The 22981-nt window shown below is 37.1% G+C and overlaps 2 long non-coding RNA genes across 2 annotated transcripts; both read right to left on the bottom strand.

The window, feature by feature from the left end:
* Window positions 1-2529: 2529 nt before the first annotated feature.
* LOC127108159 (uncharacterized) lies at window positions 2530-4565 on the bottom strand. Its single transcript, XR_007795970.1, has 2 exons — window positions 4037-4565; window positions 2530-2877 (listed from the first exon to the last, which is right to left on the bottom strand). It is a non-coding gene; the product is annotated as an uncharacterized LOC127108159 (long non-coding RNA).
* A 2020-nt stretch (window positions 4566-6585) lies between these two features.
* Window positions 6586-8358, bottom strand: LOC127108157 (uncharacterized). The gene is made up of 4 exons (XR_007795968.1): window positions 8281-8358; window positions 8049-8194; window positions 7217-7425; window positions 6586-7055 (listed from the first exon to the last, which is right to left on the bottom strand). It is a non-coding gene; the product is annotated as an uncharacterized LOC127108157 (long non-coding RNA).
* Window positions 8359-22981: the final 14623 nt, after the last annotated feature.

Here is a 22981-nt window from a genome sequence, read left to right as displayed (position 1 = left end):
TCACATGACAAGTGGTTACAAGGTTTATCAAGAAAGAAATAATTTATCGCTACAAAGTTCCTAGCAAGATTATCACTGACAAGGCCAATAACCTGAATAACAAGATGATGAAAGAGTTGTGCCAAGAATTCAAGATCGAGCACCACAATTCTTTTCTATATCGGTCCAAGATGAATGGTGACGTAGAAGCAGCAAACAAAAATATCAAGATTGTCCAGAAAATGGTAAAGACTTGCAAAGATTGGCATGAAATGCTTCCCTTTGCACTTCATGGCTACAGAACTTCAGTACGTACTTCTACTGGGGCAACTTCATTCTCCCTCATATATGGCATGGAAACTTCCCTCCCAATCAAGGTAGAAATTATGTCATTAAGAGTTATCATGGAATCCAAACTTGATGAAGCCGAATGGATCCAATCCATACATGATCAGTTGAATCTCATCGAAGAAAAACGTTTCACAGATCTCTACCATGGTCAGATATACCAGAGGTGTCTCAAGAAAGCTTTTGACAAGAAGTTTTGCCCTCGGGTATTCCAAGAAGGTGACCTCGTGCTCAAGAAATACTCTCCAATACACTCGAATCTACGGGGCAAGTGGACTCCCAACTACGAAGGAACCTTTATTGTCAAGAAGGCATTTTTAGGTGGAGCCCTGATCCTCACCACCATGGATGGGGAGGTGTTTCCACTTCTCATAAACTCCGATGCAGTCAAAAATATTATGCATGAAAAGAAATGAATAAGAGCCTGCTAGGTTGACATCCGAAAGGACAACCTAAGAAAAAATGGGTATCCTGGTGGGCAAAAAACGAAATGCCCAGGAAAAAGTTAGGGATAAAAAAATGTATATACAAGCTCGCTAAGTCGAAAACCCGAAATGGCGACTTAGGAAAAAATGGGTATTCCGGTGGACGAAAAAAAGAAAAATGTACAGACAAAAGTTAAGGATAAAGACATTTGACTAGAACCTTGATCCTACTTCGTCACAGCTAGATCTCAGACGGCAACAGATCGATCCAATCATCGCCAACCGAAGCAAAATATTGGGATCCAGATCTTACACGGGATGATAGCCTATGTTGTAACCAACAGAAATTCATATAAATTTCTCATTGCTATTTACCTTTATTTTTCAATTTTTGTAATTTCCTTTTCTAGGATTTTGCATCCTTGTATACACATCATATGTACATACTTTCCTTATTCAATATAATTCTCCTTTCTCTTTATCAATTTTCTTTTCGTTATCAATTTTTATTTCCCGTATTTTTTAGTGTGAATAATTGATTATTTTTTATCACAGAATGCCACAGAACATCGAGAATAATAAAAATCTAAAACAAAGGAAAAACTTTGTGCATTACTTTGTTTACTTGAAAAGTTCTAAAGGGAGATGGGTAGTTTACAATGAATGTTTAATACACTAAAGCATCTCACTAATTTCTTTATCAGTTCAAAAATCACTCTCCTCCCCAATAAGGGTCATGTTTGAAATCCCCAGCAAGTTGTGGCAACGTGAAGTCCTCTCCTCTATGACAAGCTCTATGGCTCAGATATCAAAGGTCGAAGTGTCGAAGTCTACCACCATACAAAAAGTGTCTCACCCTTAAAGATATCATTCATGTCTCTCACAAAAATAACCCACATTGATGTATCGCATACATAAACTTCATGCATCATGCAAATCAATCATACATTGCATATATCATGCATATAAAACATCTATTTTTACAACTGATCTATTTTCCCAACAGAATATTCCAGTCAATCCCCAGTAGAGGACCTTACAAAAGGCTTACCTATCATTCCATATCCCTAATAAACAAATCCCCAATACACTTACCTTCCTCATACCACATTCACTATGTTTTCAACTGACAAATTTTTGGATATTCTTGTATTTAATCCTCTTCCCGAGTTCCCGAAAAGCTATCACCACTCGTACATTCAGGTCCAAGATGATTAAATAGGGGCAACTGTCATACCCCAAAATTTGCCACACCTTTTCATTTCATCTGGCACATGGCTCATTTCATCTGCATGTTCATATGCCCTAATAATCCATCATAAGATATTCATTCGTAATTGCACGCACACCATTGATTCAAAAGTTCTTGTTATTTATGACACAAAGATTGGATTCTTGTCAATTGACTTGGCAAGTCTCATGGGCTAGGGTTTGCTTTCATGGCATGCATGGGGATTAAACCTTTGGGATTGTATTACACTTGACTTGGGAGGCTCACCCTTTTGGATCAAGTCTTGTAAGAAACTGTAATGTTGGTCTAGGCATTTTGGTTATGTGGATTACATCATGGTTGGAAAGATTTGGAAGTGATGGACAAGTTTGACTTTGGTCAACAAAGTCAACCATGGAATGTCAACTTTTTGTTGACCAATTTCATTATGAGACCTTTTACATGATAGTATTGGATTGATTCTTGTTCTATGGATTTAATTCATTCAAGAGTTCATTGTTATTCAAAACATTCAAGTGCAATTCAAATTCAAATTTTCAAATGCAATTTGGAGGGAAAAGTGTTTCTTGAAGAATAAGTTACATTACACCATTCAAGACCCAAATCTCGTTACAAGCTTTCAAAGTTCATTACAAAAGAATCCAAATCTACAAATTACACATTTAACCTAGAGTTGACTTTTGGTCAACTGTTGGCTTTTTAGTCAAACAGTTGACCAAAGTCAAACTGACTCCTAAGTCTACTTTGGTTTTCATTCTCATAGATCTTCTATACTTGTGCCTTAATGACCTCAAACTTCTTCATGGCTTGGTGTTATGCCTTCATGCCTTGCTAACCTTGATAATTCATGCCAAACCTCCATGGGCCATACCAAATACCATGTGTACACCAACCCTACAACAAATACAACAAAATTCTCAATCAAACAAACCATGACAGCAACACATACAAAACACATTACACCAATAGTTCATAACTAGCCTAGGATTCAAATTGATGGCTAACATACATAGTAACTATTAATTGATTTGAGTCACTAACCTAGCTGCTAACAATCACAATTTCACAATTCAAAAAGAGATACATTTGCTTAAATTGATCCCACTGTCAATACCAGTCCAAACTTACACTTCAAACAACTAACATTCACCAAGGATCAACAACAATTCCTATTGACCTACTAACAGTCACAATAACATGAGAAACATCACAAGCTCAAATAGCATATTTGGCCCAATTCTATCAATTCACAAGTTAACCATAACATCACTAATACCATAACAGTTCCAACCATACTAACACCACCATTCAATAATCAATTATGATTAAGCAAGCATACAAACAACTCAAACTAATACCAGTTCACATTTTAATTACCATACATGGCAAATCAGGTCCAACATTAAGTAGCCAATTTTTATAACCATGCACAAAGTGACTTCGAATTTCGAGTTCATATTAACTATGACATAAGAATTAACTACAACTAACAACTTTTAACTAATTCACAAATCACACTAACAAAACAAAAAAAAATCAATCACTAACTAAACCTGCATAATCAGTCTAACTAACACATAACTAATCCTAACAGTTAGCAAAAAAATTAATAGAGTTAGCTTCAAACTAACTCTACATTTCACTAACTGATTTAACACTAACTAAACTAACATATTTAACAGTGTCAATTAACCTCTAACTAAACTTTCTCTCAATTTCACTAACAACTAATCATTCCCTAACTGATAACAAACACTGCCCGAGCATTGCCCGAACCAGTTAGGATTCAATCTCTACAAATCCCCTCACTCTCCTTCATTCATGGAACCACACTCTATAGAACAATTATTCCCTGGATTACATCACTCTCAATCACTCTATCTGAAGCTTTCTCTGCAACTCCATTAATCAATTCATCGATCTCTATATCATATTCTATACTCACACTCACAATAACAACAACAACAATAATTCTGATTCCTACAGAATAGGGTTCGAGAAGAAGAAGAAGAATTTATGAGAAAGAAAAAGGTCGAAGAATCAAGCTACTTACCTCTGGTCTTCTTTTTTTTCTTCATCTTCATCGGCTCCGACTTGCATGTAGGTCTTCACTTATCCTTAATTTTGCTTCAATAGCGTTGCCACGATGTAGCTTAGGTTCTATGAAGTCAAACCCCTAAGGTTTAGACTGCATCTACCTTATAGTCTCCATTTAATTGTTGATTTAGTTTTTAGGGTTCATCTTTTTTTTGGCTCGGTTTGGATTGTTGGTGAGGAATTAGAAGAAAATGAGTTGATATTGAGAGAGAGAGAGGGGGATCATTAATGATACACTTCCCTTTGGACCAAACACTGCAATATTTTGATTTCCATACATTCATTGGGTTAATCACCTAATGATTAAACACTCATCTTTGAATCAAGATCTCATTCTCATGCATGTTTGCCTTGTCAAATCTCATGCTTAGGCAATTACTCTTTTCATGCATGCTTGTCTTGTCAGACCTCGTGTTTAGGCAAACCATTTTTTTTTTGTTTGCGTTATCAGACCTCGTGCTTAGGAAACCCCTTTTTTATGTAGGTTTTCCTTGTCGGACTCCGTGCTTAGGCAACTCCCTTTTTTCCATGCATGTTTTCCTTGTCATATCTCGTGCTTAGGCAAACCCCTTTTCTCCTGCATGTTTGTCTTGCCAGACCCCATGCTTAGACAAACCCTTCCCTTTCTTGTTTTCCTTATGAGACTCGATACTTAGGCAAACACCCTCCTTTGTAGGTCTTGATCCCTAGATCTAGGAAAAATACTACAACTTTGCATTGGCCACATTATCTATTGGTTAACTCCACACCCACTATTTGGTTCAGATACACTTACCATATGGTTTCAAACAACACAATCTTGGCCCAATCATACTTCCACAACACCTCAACAATTTTCTTTTCTCAATTCAAGCAGTTTCTCTCTTTTAGTTCAATTCAAGCAACTCTTTCTTTGTCTTTTATCATAAAAATATTTTCAAAACAATTTTATTTCTTTTTCATAAAAGAACTGTTATAATCTGTACCTTAGCAGTCAGACTAAAAGCTTGGAGCATCCGACCAAGGATTCGAACCCTCGTGCCTACATATTCTCATCGTAAGTAACCTTTAGATAATGACACCCATTTATGCAAAGAACAATCAAAATGGTTCTCGTTAAGTATAACGGATGTGAGGGGTGCTAATACCTCCCCATTGCATAACCGATTTCCTTACCTTTTTCTCTCCTCCTTGGGTTTTATCAATATTTTTCCTTTCCTTTGGAATAAATAAAGTTCGGTGGTGACTATGTTGTGTCTTCGAGCATGTCATGCGCTCAGGTATTTTTCGTGGTGCGGCTGTCATGTCCCAAAATTTGCCCTACCTCTAGGCATGGCAACAGGGCGGGTCGGGGACGGTTTTTACCTCCCCAAACCCAAACCCGAATCCCCAAACAATCCCCGTTCCCCGCCCCAAATCCAAACGGGGATGGAGAATTAAAACCCAAACCCGTCCCAAACGGGTTCGGGTTGGATTCGGGTATCCCCGCCCCGCCACCATCCATTTAGTGAAATCAATTTTTTTAATAAAAATATTTAATTTTTTAAAAATCAAATTACATTATAAATAATAAAATAAAAAAATCTAAAAAAGTATCATACATAGATTTCGAATATTTTAAATAATTAATACAAATCAAAATATTAAAACATTGGTCACTTATTTAATATTCTAAATCATCAAAAATAAATAATAATGTACATAATAAAATAAATGGGGCAGGTTCGGGGGTGGGTACTAGTGTCCCCATTACCCGACCCGTCCCCATATCTTATAATCGGGGAAAACCCAAACCCAAACCCAGTCAAAGCGGGTTTTCCCCATCAACTTTGGGGCGGGTTCGGGTGGGTACCCGCGGGTACGGGTTATGTTGTCATGCCTACCTACCTCTTTCAATTTCATCTGGCATATGGCTCCCTCCACCTGCATGATCATATGCCATAATCATCTATCTTAAGATATTTATCCACAATTGCATATATATCATTGATTTAAAGGTTTTGTGCTTAGGTTCTTGTTGATTTCCCTGGCAAGTCTCTTAGCTTAGGATCTCCTTCCATTGGATCAAACCTTTTGAATTTTTGCGTTACTTTGGCACGGTTCTACACCTCTTGGAACCCTAATCTCGGAGATAATTTGGTTTGGAATGTTGACTATGTCTTGGCATGGAGGTTCTAAGTCACTTTTTGATAACGTTTCCTTGGTAAGATCGTGCATAGTAGTTTTGTCTGATTATTTGTTTTAGGTTCAAGATAATGCATTAACATCCATGGCCCAAATTGTAAGACTCGAAGTTCGTATTCAAACTCAAGATCAAGAGATCCATTCAAGTATTCAAGTACCACTCCATTTTTTAGAGGGTCAAGGGTTGACTTCTAACCCTTGTTGACTTTTCATTGGTCATTTCCTTTCATCAACACTTAAATTTTTGTTCTTCTTTGTTTTACCATTTTGATTTGGAATTTGTCTTTAAGTAAAGGCATTTTCATCTATTTGGTATAAAATAAAATATGAGATAAAACTAAATTAAGATAAAGGAAATGAAGCATTTTATTAAAATGTGTTCATACATTACACCATTACATATATCACCAGTACTCCATCAAGACTTGTTCACTGCATTGTATGGGCAAAAAGGCTACTTTTTTCCAAGAAATTTTGGGGCAAGAATGAAGACATTAGATGCTGTCAACTCAGAAATAGGACACAGACCCAGCAGTAAAGACAGTTGCTACAACTGTTTTGGCGTCCTTTGCCATCCAAGTTAGGTGTAGAATCAGTATGGTACTCTAGGTGCAACAACTCCGAATCATCATCACCAACTTCAAAGCTCAACAAAGAATGATGGAGGGTGGATTACTCATGGTGCAACCTTACTTGTGAGTTGTGAGTAAGGATCCAAAGTAGTCTTAGGCACTCATACGTGGCAGCTGCTGTAGGTATAATGACAAGCAACCATTGTCATCCATCAGAGCCATTTGACCTTCCACTTCATGCTGCAGACACAAAAGGAAAAAACAGATCAAAATCATATGAGTCCAATTTAACTAACTTCAACTCTAAGCTTTCATTCACATGGATAAATTAACTCATTAATCACATTTCAAATAACTAATCCTAACTTATAACTTCAAATTTCAATTTAATCAACATTTACATAGCAGTAAAAAATGCACCAAGCCTGCACCAACATTCATTCAACTCCTTGTAAAGAAAATCCATGATCCATAAACTAGCTGAGTTCTTATTCATAAACTCGCTAAGCATCATTCTCAACAATAACTCACTGCAAGTAACAAGCATGTTTTGAGCCCATCAATTAATTCTAATTGTTTCATCCATCAACAACAGGTTCTTACATCCCACCTGCATCACAAGATTCACATAAATCACACTCATTTCAGCATTCATGACCGTAATTCCACATTTTTACTAACAGCCAACTAACTTAACCGAATCTAACCTTTAACATAAATTCAAAGAATTTTATAACTAACATTTAAACTAACATAACCTTGTTATTAGAATGCAACAATAATCTAACTCTTCTCACTAGTTAACATTCAGTAACTTCGATCTAACCAACTCAAGAATTCAAAACAGTATGAAGCCATCTAATTGTTTCTAATGCGCCACCTCTAACATGATAGTTTAATAAACTAACAGAGTTTTCTACCTGTTTCCTAATCTGAAATTAACAACACATCAGAGCCAATTGAACACTAACTAACATGTAATAGTCACTAGCAGAAATTTTCCAATCACAACAGAATAGAAGAAATTACTAACGTGCATTTAGCAGACTTTTAATAGAGAAAACTAATGATAACCAACTCAGGCTAATCTATTACTATATAACTAACTTTTCACTCTGTTAAATCTAACTAACTAGCTTAAGTAACTAATAGCTAATTGAATCCAAAACTAACTGATTAACAGAGTTTCAAACGGTTAACAAACATGGTGGGAAAGAAAGTTAACGGAATCACCTCAAGGAAGCTCTATAAATTGGAGTCTTCATCAATTGCAGAGTGGCTTGGATTTTTTGATTCGACTCGCCACTTTCTGAATCTTCAGATTCTCTCTCTGTTTACTACAAATAGGTCTCTCCCCCGACTCACACAAACTCAACGCACTACATAATCACAGTGATAACGCAATCAACATATTGAAGAAGAAGATATTGAAGAATAAGAGAATCAGAGAAGGAGGAATTGTTACCTGCGAAGTCGAGGCCGATTCGGTAAGTGCTTCGAAGCTAGCTTAATTTATCTGGAGGTTAATATGATTAATATAATTATGGTTAATTATGATAATTAGTTTAATATGATTAATTATGATAATTAGTTTAATATGATTAATTATGATTATTAGATTAATTGACTAATTGGTACTCCCTCCGTTCCTTTTTAAATGTTATTTTTTGACTTTTTGCACATACCAAGAAAACTAATCATTCTTGTTACTTTTTAAACAATAATTCTCTTTTTACCTATAATACCTTTAATTATATATTACAATCATTTTACTTTTTCTCTCTCTATAATAATTAGATAGGGGTAATTTTGACAAAGATATATTTAATACTACTTTGAACTTTGCAAGTGACACTTAAAAAGAAACAAAAATTTATCAAGAAAGTGACACTTAAAAAGGAACGGAGAGAGTATTTAACTAGATAATTGTTATTTAATTTTTTAATTGTGACTTAATCGATTAATGGAAATCATTAGAAACTTTAGGTTTAAGTTATTTAAATTTAACCTGCTTTTTTTCATCATATATTCATGTGTTTTTTTAATTAATTAATTGGTTTTAATTAATTCTAAATAGTCTTCATTATTAATTCTATTTAATCAATTGTGTACATTGACCATTTTGTCCTAAGGCTTTATGAACTCTTGATTTTGCATGATGGAAATTCGTAGGCACAAGGCTTCGAATCCTTGGTGAGCACATTTATTTATTCTCTTCCATTCATTAACCATTATCATCCCTCACCAGTATTTTGATGTCTGCTCTTTGGAACAAAATACCTTATCGGTGAGGATTCCTTGTATACCTTTGGGTCAATAACCAATGCTCACCTTTTAACCAAGAGATGTTTGTCTCATCGGTGAATACTAAATTCTCTTTGTTTTTTGCCATTTCAATACAGTGGTACCATGCCTTAGGCCCCCCACTTATTGGTTTATGCTTGTTTACTCTTAGGTTCAGAGTTTATTCATTCATGGATTCAATATACCACTATCTTTTGGTTTCAGATTATCTGTTCCCCTACAGTGATTTACTGTTTCCTTGGACCAAACATCATTTTCCCTTGCGTCCCATACATATCCTTTTAGGTAAATTTATCAGTACTCACATTGTGAACCTAAAGTTGTTTGTCTCGTCGGCAAACATTTAATTCTCTTTGTATTCGGTTCAACCATATATAGTGGTACCATGCCTTAGGCCCCCCACTTATTGGTTCATGTCACCTATACTCCTTGGTTCAAATTTCATTTACCTTTATGGGTTCTCATGCTACCATTGTCATTTGATACAAGTTATACTTTTCATCACTTAAATCTCTTTTTTCTTTGTTTTCGTAGTTCCACAAACTACGAAGTTCTAACTTTCTCATTACGCGGTGAGAGTATGTAGGCATAAGGCTTTGGACCCTTGGAGAGCATAATTATTCTTTCTTCTGCCTTAGGGATCCATTCATGTCTTTCGTGATCCATTCATCCATCTTCAATCATAACCATTCATCTGAGTGACACATTGTCTCTCTTTGAAACCAAACATCATATTTCTTTAGAATTCCATATATACCCTTTTAGGACAATTATCCACCTTTGTACTAAGAGTTGTTTGGCTTATTGCAAAATATTTAATTCTCTTTGTTTTCGGCCTTTCCATATAGTGGTACCATGTCTTTGGCCCCCCACATATTAGTTCATGTCGTCTTTACTCTTAGGTTTTAATTACCATTTCCTTTATGGATTCCAATAATACCCTTATTTTTTGGTTCCAAATCATACTTTCTGTCATTTTTACCAAACCTTTCAGTTTCTTTCTACCTTAATTATTTCTCTACATTACCATTCATTTCCATTATTCACTATTCACTACCTCCATTCTATATCATCTACCTTCATTCACTTCATATGATATACTATCGTTGAGCCAAATACATTATTTCTTTGAGCTTCATTCAGTGTCTGCCTTTGAACCAAAAGATGTTTACCTTTACGTCAAACACTTAATTCTCCTTGTTTTCAAACAAACCATATATAGTGGTTACATGCCTTAGGATCCCCACATATTGATTCATGCCAATTTTACTTTTTGGTTCAAAATTCATCCCTTTTTGGAGTCAAACCATATAATCCTTTATTTCAAACCATAGTTATTATCACTCTTTTTTTCACCTCTCACCATTAGTATACCTTTGGGTCAAAATACCTTATCGGTGAGGATTCCTTGTATACCTTTGGGTCAATAACCAATGCTCACCTTTTAACCAAGAGATGTTTGTCTCATCGGTGAATACTAAATTCTCTTTGTTTTTTGCCATTTCAATACAGTGGTACCATGCCTTAGGCCCCCCACTTATTGGTTTATGCTTGTTTACTCTTAGGTTCAGAGTTTATTCATTCATGGATTCAATATACCACTATCTTTTGGTTTCAGATTATCTGTTCCCCTACAGTGATTTACTGTTTCCTTGGACCAAACATCATTTTCCCTTGCGTCCCATACATATCCTTTTAGGTAAATTTATCAGTACTCACATTGTGAACCTAAAGTTGTTTGTCTCGTCGGCAAACATTTAATTCTCTTTGTATTCGGTTCAACCATATATAGTGGTACCATGCCTTAGGCCCCCCACTTATTGGTTCATGTCACCTATACTCCTTGGTTCAAATTTCATTTACCTTTATGGGTTCTCATGCTACCATTGTCATTTGATACAAGTTATACTTTTCATCACTTAAATCTCTTTTTTCTTTGTTTTCGTAGTTCCACAAACTACGAAGTTCTAACTTTCTCATTACGCGGTGAGAGTATGTAGGCATAAGGCTTTGGACCCTTGGAGAGCATAATTATTCTTTCTTCTGCCTTAGGGATCCATTCATGTCTTTCGTGATCCATTCATCCATCTTCAATCATAACCATTCATCTGAGTGAAACATTGTCTCTCTTTGAAACCAAACATCATATTTCTTTAGAATTCCATATATACCCTTTTAGGACAATTATCCACCTTTGTACTAAGAGTTGTTTGGCTTATTGCAAAATATTTAATTCTCTTTGTTTTCGGCCTTTCCATATAGTGGTACCATGTCTTTGGCCCCCCACATATTAGTTCATGTCGTCTTTACTCTTAGGTTTTAATTACCATTTCCTTTATGGATTCCAATAATACCCTTATTTTTTGGTTCCAAATCATACTTTCTGTCATTTTTACCAAACCTTTCAGTTTCTTTCTACCTTAATTATTTCTCTACATTACCATTCATTTCCATTATTCACTATTCACTACCTCCATTCTATATCATCTACCTTCATTCACTTCATATGATATACTATCGTTGAGCCAAATACATTATTTCTTTGAGCTTCATTCAGTGTCTGCCTTTGAACCAAAAGATGTTTACCTTTACGTCAAACACTTAATTCTCCTTGTTTTCAGACAAACCATATATAGTGGTTACATGCCTTAGGATCCCCACATATTGATTCATGCCAATTTTACTTTTTGGTTCAAAATTCATCCCTTTTTGGAGTCAAACCATACAATCCTTTATTTCAAACCATAGTTATTATCACTCTTTTTTTCACCTCTCACCATTAGTATACCTTTGGGTCAAAATACCTTATCGGTGAGGATTCCTTGTATACCTTTGGGTCAATAACCAATGCTCACCTTTTAACCAAGAGATGTTTGTCTCATCGGTGAATACTTAATTCTCTTTGTTTTTTGCCATTTCAATACAGTGGTACCATGCCTTAGGCCCCCCACTTATTGGTTTATGCTTGTTTACTCTTAGGTTCAGAGTTTATTCATTCATGGATTCAATATACCACTATCTTTTGGTTTCAGATTATCTGTTCCCCTACAGTGATTTACTGTTTCCTTGGACCAAACATCATTTTCCCTTGCGTCCCATACATATCCTTTTAGGTAAATTTATCAGTACTCACATTGTGAACCTAAAGTGGTTTGTCTCGTCGGCAAACATTTAATTCTCTTTGTATAAGGTTCAACCATATATAGTGGTACCATGCCTTAGGTGTAACACCCTTCTAAAATACCCCAAATATTTAATTAAAAATAATAAACATATAACAATTCAGAGTAATTATGCCATTCAAGGGTGTCACACATAATATTCACACCATTCAACAATATAACGGTCATGCTCTTTTATTAATTCAAAACATAAACATTTGCATAAAACGCAGCGGATAGAGATCTCCTCAATCATGTAAAACATGTAACATTCACATGTAAATTATTCAACAACATAAAACATCCCATCCCGATGTTACATCTATCAGAGCACGACCCACTAAGGAGACTACACTAGACTCCAAGCATTCGCTTCTACTCAACTCATTTCTCGTTACCTGAAAAATAGTTGTAAGGGTGAGTTCCTCAATCAATATAATAAGCATTATAGAATATAATGTCATGTTAAGTAATTTAACACATTAATCACCCTAATCGCAACATACAATCAGTAACAGCACATCAGCTCAACATCATACTCAACACCAACATAAAGCACAAGTATAATCTCAAATCATACTCCACAACAACACAAACACACGTATAATATTGGAATACATCCATTCATATTATACGCCATACATACATTATGCAATGAGACTCCACACATGCGGTACCGACTATTCTTGAACATATAGTTCAAGCTCACCGATCCCTCCAGATACGGCTACTAAGCTCACTAGTCCCACTCATTTGAGACCTAGTGACTCACTCACTAATTCCTCACCATGGGAATTAGCTACAGCCCCGAAGGCTAGACTATGCACACTAATCATCTAGCATGCAAACATCAACAACAAACCCACAATGGTTCACTCACTAATTCCTCACCATGGGAATTAGCTACAGCCCCGAAGGCTATGCTATGCACGCTAATCATCTAGCAATGCAGCATCAACAACAATTCACAATGGACATATGCTCACACTCTAAGCCATACAACAGTCCATTCACAAATACATGCATAATATATATATTCATAGCATTATGCATATCATCATACATCATCAACACATGTATCAACACATCATTATCATGTCAATCAATTAAACACAGTATTAGCACACTCTACTAATACCTATACTGCTCAAAACAGCGGGAAATAATCCCTATTACATCATACGCCAACATAGGCCAACTCTCAATTATGTACACAACATTAAAAAGCCAATTTTTCCACTCTGCAACAGTGTTAACCGGTTAACGCCCTGGGTTAACCGGTTAACGCAGGCAAAACACGCTCACTGCCCAAAACTTAACAGTGTTAACCGGTTAACGCCCTGGGTTAACCGGTTAACGCAGGCAAAACAGCACCAATTTCACAATTCGCAACAGTGTTAACCGGTTAACGCCCTGGGTTAACCGGTTAACGCAGACAAAACAGCAGTTCCTGCGCTAACACAAGGCAGAATGCAGAATTCTCCGCATTTTCCGCCGTTGGAGGACTTCCGGACCTCCGATTCCGATTCCGTAAAAAGCTATACGTTCGGAATTTCACAACTAACCCAAACACAGATTCAATTACAGTCTAAATACAATTTATCCAACTCAATTCTTCAGCATCAAAAATCCCAATTAGGGTCAAATTAACGGCTTATCACTACCCATCACATATTATCCCATAATACCCATTAATCGACGATAAACCCCCCTTACCTGAGTTAATCCGGCGAATCTCAAGCTCCAAGCTCTTCTCTTCTCCAACCTTCTTCCTCTCGCTCTTCCTCTTTCACGATCGCTTCTCTGCTTTTTCACGTAAAAACCTTTTCTTTACAAAATGGACTCTTTTTCCTTATTCCAACTTATATATTTTCCAAATTATATTATTCCAATAATAATAATAATTCAATAATTCCCAAAAATAATAATAATAATAATTCCAATTATTTAATTAAATTAATAAATATATTATTAACTCAATTTAAATAATTATTTTATTATTATCGGGGTGTTACAACTCTCCCCCACTAAAAGAGTTTTCGTCCTCGAAAACATACCTCAAGCGAACAACTCTGGGTAAGACTCCTTCATCTTACTCTCAAGTTCCCAAGTCACATTGCCACCTGCTGGTCCTCCCCAAGCTACCTTCACCAAGGCAATCTCTTTACCCCGCAACTGCTTCAACTCTCGATCCTCGATCCTCATAGGTGATGTTTCAACAGTCAGGTTATCTCTCACCTGTACATCATCTACTTGGACTACATGCGACGGATCATGAATGTACCTCCTCAACTGAGACACATGAAAAACCTCATGCAAATTTGCAAGTGACGGCGGTAAAGCGACACGATAGGCTACCTCCCCTATCCTCTCCAAAATCTGATAAGGACCAATAAATCGAGGTGTCAACTTCTTCGACTTCAAAGCTCGACCAACACCAGTTATCGGAGTAACACGAAGAAACACATGATCTCCCTCTTGGAACTCAAGTGACTTCCTCCTCTTATCATGATAACTCTTCTGACGACTCTGAGCAATTCTCATCTTCTCCTGAATCATCTTAATCTTTTCCGTAGTTTGTTGAACAATCTCCGGTCCAACCACAACACTCTCACCGGACTCATACCAACACAAAGGTGTCCGACATCTCCTACCATACAAAGCTTCAAAGGTGCCATACCAATGCTCGAATGAAAACTATTGTTGTAGGTAAACTCAATCAAAGGCAAATAACAATCCCAAGCGCCTCCTTTTTCCAAAACACAAGCCCTCAAAAGGTCCTCCAGTGACTGAATCGTCCTCTCAGTCTGACCATCAGTCTGCGGATGATATGCAGAACTCAACCTCAGCTTAGTTCCCAAAGCTCTCTGCAAACCTTCCCAGAACTTCGATGTAAATCTAGGATCTCGGTCCGAAACAATACTAGACGGAATACCATGCAAACTTACAATCTTCTCAATATACAACTCGGCTAGTCTCTCTAACGGATAATCCATTCTGATCGGAATGAAATGAGCCGATTTCGTCAATCTATCAACAATCACCCAAATAGCTTCAAAATTCTTACTTGTCCTCGGCAAACCAGAAACAAAATCCATACTGATACTATCCCACTTCCACTCTGGAATAGCCAACGGTTGCATTAGCCCAGACGGCTTCTGATGCTCAATCTTCGACTTCTGACAAGTCAAACAAGAATAAACAAAACTCGCAATTTCTCTTTTCATTCCCGGCCACCAAAATAACTTCTTCAAATCATGATACATCTTCGTAGCCCCAGGATGGATACTCAAGCCACTACGATGTCCTTCTTCAAGAATACTCTTCTTAAGTTCGGTAACATCCGGAATACACACCCGATTACCAAATTTCAAAACACCATTCTCATCAACTCCGAATTCACCACCTTGACCTTGATTCACTAAAGTCAACTTATCAACCAAAAGCGCATCGGATTTCTGACCCTCTCTAATCTCATCCAAAATATTACTCGTTAACTTCAACATTCCCAATTTAACACTCTTGTGAGTACTCTCACACACCAAACTCAAGTCTCTAAACTGCTCAATCAAATCCAATTCCTTAACCATTAACATAGACATATGCAATGATTTCCGACTTAATGCATCAGCCACTACATTTGCTTTACCCGGATGGTAATTCAAACCAAAGTCATAATCCTTCAGAAATTCTAACCATCTCCTCTGTCTCATATTCAGCTCTTTCTGATCAAACAAATACTTTAAACTTTTATGGTCACTGAAAACCTCAAATCTTGACCCGTACAAATAATGTCTCCATAACTTCAGAACAAATACCACAGCTGCCAACTCTAAATCGTGCGTCGGATAGTTCCTCTCATGAACCCTCAGCTGTCTCGAAGCATAAGCTATAACCTGCTTATTCTGCATCAACACACCACCCAAACCCAACAATGAAGCATCACAGTAAACCTCAAATGATTCCGACGAACTCGGTAATATCAAAATAGGAGCAGTAGTCAACCTCCTCTTTAACTCTTGGAAACCTTCTTCACACTTTGAGTCCCAAACAAATGCTTGCCCTTTTCTGGTCAACATCGTCAATGGTAACGCCAACTTAGAAAATCCCTCAATGAACTTCCTATAATAACCAGCCAAACCAAGGAAACTTCGAATTTCAGCAACAGACTTAGGAGCTTCCCACTTAGATACCGCTTCTATCTTAGAAGGATCAACAACAACACCACCTCTTGAAATCACATGACCAAGAAAACTAACCTCCTCTAACCAAAATTCACATTTAGAGAGTTTAGCAAATAACTTCTTTTCTCGTAGAACTTCTAAAACCACTCTCAAATGTTCAGCATGCTCTTCTTCAGATTTCGAATACACCAAAATATCGTCAATAAACACCACAACAAACTTGTCCAGATACGGCTGGAAAATCCTATTCATATACTCCATGAATACTCCAGGCGCATTAGTCACACCAAAAGGCATTACAGAATACTCATAATGTCCATACCTTGTTCTGAAAGCAGTCTTCTGAATATCCTCAGTTTTCACACGTATCTGATGATACCCAGATCTCAAATCTATCTTGCTGAACACATTTGCACCAACCAACTGATCCATCAAATCATCAATCCTCGGCAAAGGATACCGATTCTTGATCGTCACTTTATTCAGTTGCATGTAGTCCACACACAACCTCATAGTACCTTCTTTCTTCTTAACCAATAACACTGGTGCACCCCACGGTGACACACTCGGACGAATGAATTTCTTGTCCAACAGATCTTCCAACTGACTCTTCAATTCAGCTAACTCAACAGCAGACATACGGTAAGGAGCCATCGATATCGGCCTAGTACCAGGTACCAAATCAATCGAGAACTCAACTTCACGCTCTGGCGGAAATTCATTCACCTCTTCCGGAAACACATCAGGAAAATCACACACCACGGCTAGATCGCAAATCACCGGTTTATCTTTAGCCTCCAAAGTCGCTAACAGCATAAACAACTCTGCCCCATCTGCGACTTCCTCATTCACCTGTCTGGCTGATAGAAACAAACTCTTTCCTTCTTCAATCTCAGGAAATATCACAGTCTTGTCAAAACAGTTGATAGAAACTCGGTTAAACACCAACCAGTTCATTCCCAAGATAACATCAATCTGCACTAGTGGAAGACACACAAGGTCTATCCCAAAGTCTCTACCAAAAATACTCAAAGGACAATTCAAACAAACTGACGTAGTAGTCACTGAACCCTTCGCAGGAGTATCAATCACCATACTACCATGCATCTCAGATATCTCTAACTTAAGTTTCACAACACAATCCAAAGATATAAAGGAATGAGTAGCACCGGTGTCAATAATAGCTACAAGAGGAAAGCCATTAATATAACACGTACCTCGGATCAAACGATCATCTGCAAAAGTCTCAGAACCCGATAAAGCAAAGACCTTGCCTCCTGACTGATTCTCTTTCTTCGGCTTAGGACACTGTGGACTGATATGACCCACCTCTCCACAGTTGAAACAAATTACAGTCTTCAACCGGCACTCTGCAGCCAAATGACCACCTTTGCCACACTTGAAACACTTCATCTCAGCACTGGTACACTCATGGACACGATGTCCAGCCCGACCACATCTATAACACTTAGCAGGGGCACTAGAGTCTCCCCCACTAGGCCTCTTCATCCCACCCTGCTTCTGGAAACCTTTGCCAGCTGCATACGGTTTTCCACGATCATTCTGATTCTTGCCTTTCCTATCAACTCTCTGTTGATAGCTCTCTGCTCTGGCTTTGGAATCCTGTTCAAAAATCCTGCAACAGTCAACCAAGTCAGAAAACACTCTGATCCGTTGATATCCAATAGCCTGTTTGATCTCAGGACGCAACCCGTTCTCAAACTTCACACATTTCGAAAATTCTCCAGCAGCCTCATTATAGGGAGTGTAATACTTCGACAGTTCTGTGAACTTAGCAGCATACTCCGTAACAGACCTGTTACCCTGCTTCAACTCTAAGAATTCTATCTCCTTCTTTCCTCTGACATCTTCTGGAAAGTACTTCCTCAGGAATCTCTCTCTGAATACATCCCAAGAGATCTCAGCATTACCAGCAGTTTCCAACTCAGTGCGGGTAGCAACCCACCAATCATCAGCTTCCTCTGACAGCATATGCGTACCGAATCTGACCTTCTGGTTATCGGCACACTCAGTTACTCGGAAGATCCTCTCGATCTCCTTCAACCACTTCTGAGCGCCATCTGGATTGTATGCTCCCTTGAACATTGGAGGATTGTTCTTCTGGAACTCACTCAGTTGACGAGCAGCTCCCATTCCCACAACATTCGGATTTCCTCCAAGTACTCCAGCTAGCATACCCAGAGCCTCAGCAATCGCAGCATCATCTCTACCTCTTCCAGCCATCTCTATTCTGAAAACCCAACAAGTTAAAACAATAAGTACTAATAGGGTTACACAACACCTATCCCGTACAGGGAAACTGAATAATTACGACTCGACTCGACCGACTATGCTCTGATACCACTAATGTAACACCCTTCTAAAATACCCCAAATATTTAATTAAAAATAATAAACATATAACAATTCAGAGTAATTATGCCATTCAAGGGTGTCACACATAATATTCACACCATTCAACAATATAACGGTCATGCTCTTTTATTAATTCAAAACATAAACATTTGCATAAAACGCAGCGGATAGAGATCTCCTCAATCATGTAAAACATGTAACATTCACATGTAAATTATTCAACAACATAAAACATCCCATCCCGATGTTACATCTATCAGAGCACGACCCACTAAGGAGACTACACTAGACTCCAAACATTCGCTTCTACTCAACTCATTTCTCGTTACCTGAAAAATAGTTGTAAGGGTGAGTTCCTCAATCAATATAATAAGCATTATAGAATATAATGTCATGTTAAGTAATTTAACACATTAATCACCCTAATCGCAACATACAATCAGTAACAGCACATCAGCTCAACATCATACTCAACACCAACATAAAGCACAAGTATAATCTCAAATCATACTCCATAACAACATAAACACACGTATAATATTGGAATACATCCATTCATATTATACGCCATACATACATTATGCAATGAGACTCCACACATGCGGTACCGACTATTCTTGAACATATAGTTCAAGCTCACCGATCCCTCCAGATACGGCTACTAAGCTCACTAGTCCCACTCATTTGAGACCTAGTGACTCACTCACTAATTCCTCACCATGGGAATTAGCTACAGCCCCGAAGGCTAGACTATGCACACTAATCATCTAGCATGCAAACATCAACAACAAACCCACAATGGTTCACTCACTAATTCCTCACCATGGGAATTAGCTACAGCCCCGAAGGCTATGCTATGCACGCTAATCATCTAGCAATGCAGCATCAACAACAATTCACAATGGACATATGCTCACACTCTAAGCCATACAACAGTCCATTCACAAATACATGCATAATATATGCATTCATAGCATTATGCATATCATCATACATCATCAACACATGTATCAACACATCATTATCATGTCAATCAATTAAACACAGTATTAGCACACTCTACTAATACCTATACTGCTCAAAACAGCGGGAAATAATCCCTATTACATCATACGCCAACATAGGCCAACTCTCAATTATGTACACAACATTAAAAAGCCAATTTTTCCACTCTGCAACAGTGTTAACCGGTTAACGCCCTGGGTTAACCGGTTAACGCAGGCAAAACACGCTCACTGCCCAAAACTTAACAGTGTTAACCGGTTAACGCTCTGGGTTAACCGGTTAACGCAGGCAAAACAGCACCAATTTCACAATTCGCAACAGTGTTAACCGGTTAACGCCCTGGGTTAACCGGTTAACGCAGACAAAACAGCAGTTCCTGCGCTAACACAAGGCAGAATGCAGAATTCTCCGCATTTTCCGCCGTTGGAGGACTTCCGGACCTCCGATTCCGATTCCGTAAAAAGCTATACGTTCGGAATTTCACAACTAACCCAAACACAGATTCAATTACAGTCTAAATACAATTTATCCAACTCAATTCTTTAGCATCAAAAATCCCAATTAGGGTCAAATTAACGGCTTATCACTACCCATCACATATTATCCCATAATACCCATTAATCGACGATAAACCCCCCTTACCTGAGTTAATCCGGCGAATCTCAAGCTCCAAGCTCTTCTCTTCTCCAACCTTCTTCCTCTCGCTCTTCCTCTTTCACGATCGCTTCTCTGCTTTTTCACGTAAAAACCTTTTCTTTACAAAATGGACTCTTTTTCCTTATTCCAACTTATATATTTTCCAAATTATATTATTCCAATAATAATAATAATTCAATAATTCCCAAAAATAATAATAATAATAATTCCAATTATTTAATTAAATTAATAAATATATTATTAACTCAATTTAAATAATTATTTTATTATTATCGGGGTGTTACATTAGGCCCCCCACTTATTGGTTCATGTCACCTATACTCCTTGGTTCAAATTTCATTTACCTTTATGGGTTCTCATGCTACCATTGTCATTTGATACAAGTTATACTTTTCATCACTTAAATCTCTTTTTTCTTTGTTTTCGTAGTTCCACAAACTACGAAGTTCTAACTTTCTCATTACACGGTGAGAGTATGTAGGCATAAGGCTTTGGACCCTTGGAGAGCATAATTATTCTTTCTTCTGCCTTAGGGATCCATTCATGTCTTTCGTGATCCATTCATCCATCTTCAATCATAACCATTCATCTGAGTGACACATTGTCTCTCTTTGAAACCAAACATCATATTTCTTTAGAATTCCATATATACCCTTTTAGGACAATTATCCACCTTTGTACTAAGAGTTGTTTGGCTTATTGCAAAATATTTAATTCTCTTTGTTTTCGGTCTTTCCATATAGTGGTACCATGTCTTTGGCCCCCCACATATTAGTTCATGTCGTCTTTACTCTTAGGTTTTAATTACCATTTCCTTTATGGATTCCAATAATACCCTTATTTTTTGGTTCCAAATCATACTTTCTGTCATTTTTACCAAACCTTTCAGTTTCTTTCTACCTTAATTATTTCTCTACATTACCATTCATTTCCATTATTCACTATTCACTACCTCCATTCTATATCATCTACCTTCATTCACTTCATATGATATACTATCGTTGAGCCAAATACATTATTTCTTTGAGCTTCATTCAGTGTCTGCCTTTGAACCAAAAGATGTTTACCTTTACGTCAAACACTTAATTCTCCTTGTTTTCAGACAAACCATATATAGTGGTTACATGCCTTAGGATCCCCACATATTGATTCATGCCAATTTTACTTTTTGGTTCAAAATTCATCCCTTTTTGGAGTCAAACCATACAATCCTTTATTTCAAACCATAGTTATTATCACTCTTTTTTTCACCTCTCACCATTAGTATACCTTTGGGTCAAAATACCTTATCGGTGAGGATTCCTTGTATACCTTTGGGTCAATAACCAATGCTCACCTTTTAACCAAGAGATGTTTGTCTCATCGGTGAATACTTAATTCTCTTTGTTTTTTGCCATTTCAATACAGTGGTACCATGCCTTAGGCCCCCCACTTATTGGTTTATGCTTGTTTACTCTTAGGTTCAGAGTTTATTCATTCATGGATTCAATATACCACTATCTTTTGGTTTCAGATTATCTGTTCCCCTACAGTGATTTACTGTTTCCTTGGACCAAACATCATTTTCCCTTGCGTCCCATACATATCCTTTTAGGTAAATTTATCAGTACTCACATTGTGAACCTAAAGTGGTTTGTCTCGTCGGCAAACATTTAATTCTCTTTGTATAAGGTTCAACCATATATAGTGGTACCATGCCTTAGGCCCCCCACTTATTGGTTCATGTCACCTATACTCCTTGGTTCAAATTTCATTTACCTTTATGGGTTCTCATGCTACCATTGTCATTTGATACAAGTTATACTTTTCATCACTTAAATCTCTTTTTTCTTTGTTTTCGTAGTTCCACAAACTACGAAGTTCTAACTTTCTCATTACACGGTGAGAGTATGTAGGCATAAGGCTTTGGACCCTTGGAGAGCATAATTATTCTTTCTTCTGCCTTAGGGATCCATTCATGTCTTTCGTGATCCATTCATCCATCTTCAATCATAACCATTCATCTGAGTGACACATTGTCTCTCTTTGAAACCAAACATCATATTTCTTTAGAATTCCATATATACCCTTTTAGGACAATTATCCACCTTTGTACTAAGAGTTGTTTGGCTTATTGCAAAATATTTAATTCTCTTTGTTTTCGGCCTTTCCATATAGTGGTACCATGTCTTTGGCCCCCCACATATTAGTTCATGTCGTCTTTACTCTTAGGTTTTAATTACCATTTCCTTTATGGATTCCAATAATACCCTTATTTTTTGGTTCCAAATCATACTTTCTGTCATTTTTACCAAACCTTTCAGTTTCTTTCTACCTTAATTATTTCTCTACATTACCATTCATTTCCATTATTCACTATTCACTACCTCCATTCTATATCATCTACCTTCATTCACTTCATATGATATACTATCGTTGAGCCAAATACATTATTTCTTTGAGCTTCATTCAGTGTCTGCCTTTGAACCAAAAGATGTTTA

The sequence above is a fragment of the Lathyrus oleraceus genome, chromosome 7, assembly GCF_024323335.1.
Source record: "Lathyrus oleraceus cultivar Zhongwan6 chromosome 7, CAAS_Psat_ZW6_1.0, whole genome shotgun sequence".
NCBI classification, from domain to species: domain Eukaryota; kingdom Viridiplantae; phylum Streptophyta; class Magnoliopsida; order Fabales; family Fabaceae; genus Lathyrus; species Lathyrus oleraceus.
This window is presented reverse-complemented; position numbering and strand designations above follow the sequence as displayed.